We start from the raw sequence: 6,660 nt of genomic DNA, 5'->3' as shown, positions 1-6,660 counted from the left end.
GTATTTCGTAGTAAAAATACATATAACGTCATTGAACAAGTACAAGGTTGGCCTCGGATTCAAGAACCTAAATTAATTATATATATTTATGTGTTGGTCAAAATTTGTCTAACAAATTAGGTCAAGTCATAGTGTACCACAATCCTAATACTCGAGACTAATATGCAAAAGTCAACAAAAGTCAATTTGACTCAAAATAATTACCAAAAATCTATACATAACTAATATATAGTTTAAATAGCATCGTTTTATATTTTTAAATATTTTTAAAAGATTTACTAGAGTAAATAATATAATTCATTTATTAATAAATAAAATTTTATATTAAAATTTATATAATAAAATAAACTTTTATATATATTAAGTAATAAAATTTATAGAGTTCATTTAATATTATGATAAATCTTATTAAGGTAATTATATTATTTGTATTACATATTTATTTGATATAATAACATTGATTATAATAATAAGTAAAAGTTGTATTATTTTGTAATAATAATTATTATTATTCTATTAATAAAAATATTAATATTTATATTTACTCAAATTGATAATATGATAAAATGATAATTCTAATTATAATAACTTTAATATTTACGATACCTTTTAATATTAACTTTAAAATAATAATTTTATTTAAAATGATAATAATAATGATATTTTATAATAACAATGACATTTCATTTAAAATGATAATTTTTGTTAAAATGATAGTTTCAATACTAACGATATATTTAATAATAGTAATGATAAAAATACTAAGAATGATAATTTTATCTAAATCAATATCTTACAATATTTTAATTTCATCATGATACTCATACTCATTATTTCCTAATTTTTTCGTTTAATAGCTTTTAATCGTCTTTTATATCGTGTTCATAATAATGATAATAATAGTAATCAAAATAATTAGGTGTTACTAATATTAGTTTTAATTACAATAATACTAATAATGATAATTACTATAACATTTTTAACGATAATACTAATAATTATTTTAATGATTATATAATAATAATAATAACAATAACAATAACCATTTTTAAATAATGATGTATATATATTAATAATGATAATAATAATGATAATATTAATAATAATAAAAATAATAATAATAATAATAATAATAATAATAATAATAATAATAATAATAATAATAATAATAATAATAATAATAATAATTAGATAATAATAATAATAATAATACTTATTATAACTTTAACGATAATAACGATAGTAATAATAATAAAAATAACAATTTTTAATGATAAATCCTTTTATTGATAAAGATAATAATAAGATAAAACTAGAATGACGATAATAACGACGATAATAATAATCATAATAATACAAAAATTCGATTGACTATAACTTCAAATCCGTTCATCGAAATCATTCGATATCTAAAGGAAAAGTTCTTAATTTTTCGCTATCTTTCCAACGACATGCATATCTTATACCTTATCTCAACAGCATAAGTAACTAATTCAGGATTCAACATAACCTAACTAAAGGCAATATCAAAAGTACAAGCATGCATAATCCTAAATACTCGAGCACTAGTCAGGGATACACTAATAGTATATAAAAGTTAAGTTATGAGTGCTCACGTATCAATATTGAGATTCAATATTGCAGGAAAGTACGTAGACGCAACGGAGATGATAAACACTAGTTTGACTCACGAGCAAAATCCCCGAACCATACCCATAACCTCCAAAGCTATAACCCATAATTTCCTTAGCTCTATCCCGCTCATAAAACCCGTTTTGAAAACACGTGAGTAGAACCTCGTCGTAGTATTTTATGTATAATACTACTATTATCGCTCCTAATAATACTATTACTAATAGCAATAAGATTAATATTAATAATCTTAATATTAATAATAATAATAATAATAATAATAATAATAATAATAATAATAATAATAATAATAATAATAATAATAATAATAATAATAATAATAATAATAATAATAAATATAATGTGTGTGTACGAGAGATAATGAATGAATTCAGAAACCAGTTTCGATCGACTTTTAAAGACAATTTTTCCCACCTAACCACACCATGCGATCGCATGGTGTTTGAATGGCCTAGCCATGCGATCGCATGACTAAGTGAAGATGGCCACATTCGATTATTTAGCCTGCCGACACTTTATATTATTATTATATATATATTACATTTAATTTATATATTTATTTATATATTATATTAAATTTACGTGTATGGTAAAAATGTAATTTTTGTTCCGATGACTTGGACGTTATCATACGACTCATGTCCTGGTTCCGGTTTTTCAAACGGCGTTTCGTACGCTTAGAACACTCATACTTTATGTTTTGTGTAACGTACCCTTACGAATAACAAGACTCAAATCAATGAAAACTATTTTACTCTAAATGTAACTTAATCATTTAAGCGCTTTGGTCATTACTTTTATAAATTAAAGTCTCGTTATTTATCAAAGCATATTTAATATTATTAGTTTAAATCAAAACGTTTTATGACTAAATTAAAATATACATAATATATAGGTTTGAAATATTTATCTAATAATACAATATTTAGATTTTTAAAACTAATTATATTTCAAAGTATAATTTAAGATCATTTACATAATCGAAAATATTATATCATATAACGCTTACGCTTTAAACTTAATTTGATAAAATTCTTTTATGCGCCAACGTTTATTTTAATTTCCTTAAACTTTCTAAATTATATATCTTACTATCAATCGAATTAAATAAACAAGTGTTACTATCGCTTACTTAACTAAATTGAAATCATATATATTTAATATACATAAACACGTTTTAAATACACGTTATTTATATATCTAATAACCAATATTCTAACTTACGTTATTTAAACAAAGACATTTTAATAATCAAGTTATATTATATCGAAAATCGTTTTCGCACGTTTGAAAATAGATCAATCAAGTAGTATGAAATTCAATTCTCCACTAGCGTTTGACTGACACTTGATAAGTGATACTTTGTTCTCATTTGTAAATCACTTTACCAATTATTCCGAATACAGTTAAAAAGTAAGGGTTTCCTAATTCAAAATGGACCTCATAACAGAGACTCGTAATCATAATTCAATGTATCTGATAATTCAATCGTATGATATTATCTTTTAATTCCGTTGATAACTATAATAACTTTATATTGAAACAAAATACGTTCATGTAAAGTATTATGCATCTAATACTTTGTTAAGGTTTTCACTTAATAAGTATATATTATATACACATATCTATATACACATAATGTTCGTGAATCTTCGAACATAGTCAAAGGGTAATTGATTACAAGAATATAGATTTCAAAACTTTCGAGACTCAACATTACAGATTTTGCTTATCGTGTCGGAAACATATAAAGATTAAAGTTTAAATTTGATCGGAAATTTCCAGGTCATCACAAAAGCCTTAAGGATGTCTTGCTCGTAGCGCCGTTTTCTAGTTATCTTGAGAATATGGGCCTAATCTGCAACTGAGAATTTTTCGAAAAATTCTCTACAAAATGTAGTGACTTTAAATATGTATTTTGCGGCCATTAATTATTATTAAAACGGAACTACACTCTAATATATTTGCATTCAATATGAAATTTAGAAACAAAAACAAAAATAAGATTATGAATCTAGAGAAATAAAAAATCGGCTGAAAATACTTGAATAATAAAACCAGTACGTTATAAAAGCAGCAACGTTTTGTAGCTAGTGGTGAGATAGTATCCCCAAATGAATTTTGATGTACCTAAATACAATATTAAATAAAAACAAGTATCATAGTGGTATTTAAATAGACACAACAATTCACATGTAAAGGTATTACTTATCGTAAGATCTAAAAGTGCAAAATTCACCTTTAAAAATAGTAAAATATCATTTTCAGCATCTAAAATGCTTCGAACGGGGGAAAGCCATAAGGATGTCTTGCTCTGAAACAACCCAACCCGTATTCCGTACGATAAATTTTTTTTTAAATAATTCACATATACGCGCCAGTAAAATATGTAAACCATTCCACAAGTTCCATTTAAATGTACCACGATTTAAATGTTTACAAGGCACGAAGGCCATTAATTAAGTTTAATACAAGTTCGACCCACTACAAATGATAGTTTATAATCCAAACGACACTTCGAGCATGGTTTGGGACTAAACTATCCAAAACGTTAGGCCAACTTTCAAAAGCTAACAAATCCAAAAGCGTCCCCTAACAAATTAAGCGGGATCTCTAATCCAACCGAATGCCCTTACCCTTGTCCACGCCGGAGCCTATAAAAAGATAAACAACGAGAGGGTAAGCTAAAGCTTAGTGAATGCAATAATTATACACATACATATATAATATACCTACTTGCAAACACTCAAATACGCATACCGAAAACGTGCTAGCAACACAATTAGCTTATCATCCATACGAGGCTACCAACCTCCAATGCCACAAGCTAGCATAACAATCGCATAAATATATATATAACTCGAACATTATAATAAGCTTTCGCTTACAACACGATAACCATGGTTAACCAATCGTACAAGGGAATGGTGCCCGCGAAAGACCATCGGAGTTCACAACATCCATTAGTGTACTTAACACCTCGTATCACTAACCCCCGGGTGGCATCTTAACACCTCGATACTTCATCCCGAGTGGCATCTTAACACCTCGATGCTTCACCCGTCAATTTCTTAGAGTGGCATCTTAACACCTCGATGCTTTACTCCGAGTGGCGTCTTAACACCTCGACACTTCACTCGTCACGTGAAATGTGGTGTCTTAGCACCTCGACACTTCACATCTCACGCTACAACAAATAAGTACATTATATACCTACGCATATAATTATTCCACTCACTTTAACGATTCGGTGACGGTTTTATACTTCCGCAAGCTTCAAAGCAAAGTACCTAATATAATAAGTACTTCAATCAACACAATATCTAGTTGGACTAAATACCAACAATTCACATATGTGCATTTAATGACTTAATGCATTAAATGCCCCATTTTTACCAAAATCGCCCTCAAGGGTCAAGACTCAACTTCAGTCACTAAAGCTAGTGAATTAAAGTCTACTAACACAAACTTGGGTATTTCATACCCATTTCCCCCAATTAGGTCAACTAGTACTCATTTGACCCATTTTAAATACTTAGACTCACAATCGAGTCAAACTTACCCATTAACACTTCTTTCATCAATTTAAAGGTGTATTAGTGACTAATAACACCATTTAACACTTACAACCCCAAATCATAAGACCAAACCCTAGATTATGGCTATTTAGGGTTTCCTTTTATCACCTAACCCGAATCCACCCATATTACCCCCAAATGGGTCTTACAAGTTCCAAATGAACCAAACCCTAGCATAAACTAATTAAAACTCAAAACATGGAGTTAGGACTTACCAACACTATCCTCTTGTAGCTAAGAACAAGGAGAACAACTTTAATTCTTGCTCCAAGGTTTGATTCACAAATCTCCACTCTCAAATCTCACTTGAAATCAAATGGGTTTTTAAGTTTTGAGAGAAATTAGAGAAAGAAAATGAAAAAGAAATGAATAAATGAGGATAAGTGGCTGAGACTTAAAGTCTCCATCAGATCTGTACATGAAAAGACGATTTTGCCCTTGAACCATTTATTTTAAAAACAAAATCCGGAACCAGTTCACCCAGTGGGTCGTGGCGCGGCCCCAATTGTCGCGGCGCAGCGTTTAACGTATTTTACGAGCTTTCTTTAATCTTTCCTGACTCAGATTCTAGTTATTGGTCGCGGCGCGGCCTTCTTCTCCGCGGCGCGACATATAAAGGAAAACTCGACCCTTCTGAACAGGCCTCCTGATTTTGTTTCGAGTTAAATGTCGCGGCGCGACAAAGGCTTCCGCGGCGCGGCAATTGCCTTCAACTGATCCATTCGACAACTTTACACAACTTAACGATTTATTCCACTTGTACACCTTGTTTACGCTTCCTAAGCACGTCTAAACTTCATCTTTTAGTCCCACAAGACTTAACATCAACAAATACCCATGCTTTTACTTATACATGCATATATTCTAAACACACACACACACACACACATATATATATATATATATATATATATACACAATAACTAGCACTTAGGTCTTTTAATCACATAAACGCACAAGTTATAAGCGTACTAGTAAATAAGTTTGTACCTTTAAATATGTACGGGAAAAACGGGATGTTACAACTCTCCCCCACTTGAATCGGAGCGCGTCCTCACGATCCAAGCCGCATGACATGCCGGAAGATAAACCAAAACAAACTCTTCGGATTCCCACGTAAACTCGGAACCCTTTCGATGACGCCATTGCACCTTGTAAGTTCTAACTTCTTTGTTTCGCAACATTTTAACCTTCTCATCAAGAATGGCTATCGGTTCTTCAACATACTCTAGCTTGTTGTTCAAGATAATCTCCTCTAACGGCACCCAAGTCGAGTCATCCGCAAGACACTTACGGAGATGGGAAACATGAAACGTATTATGAATCCCTGCAAGCTCTTCGGGCAACTCTAGTCTATAGGCAACCCCACCAACACGTTCCAAAACCTTGAAAGGACCAATAAATCGAAGAGCTAACTTTCCTCGCTTTC

The sequence above is a fragment of the Rutidosis leptorrhynchoides genome, chromosome 1 (assembly GCF_046630445.1).
Source record: "Rutidosis leptorrhynchoides isolate AG116_Rl617_1_P2 chromosome 1, CSIRO_AGI_Rlap_v1, whole genome shotgun sequence".
Lineage (NCBI taxonomy): Eukaryota > Viridiplantae > Streptophyta > Magnoliopsida > Asterales > Asteraceae > Rutidosis > Rutidosis leptorrhynchoides.
The sequence above is the reverse complement of the archived record's forward strand: the minus strand, read 5'-3'. Positions refer to the sequence as shown.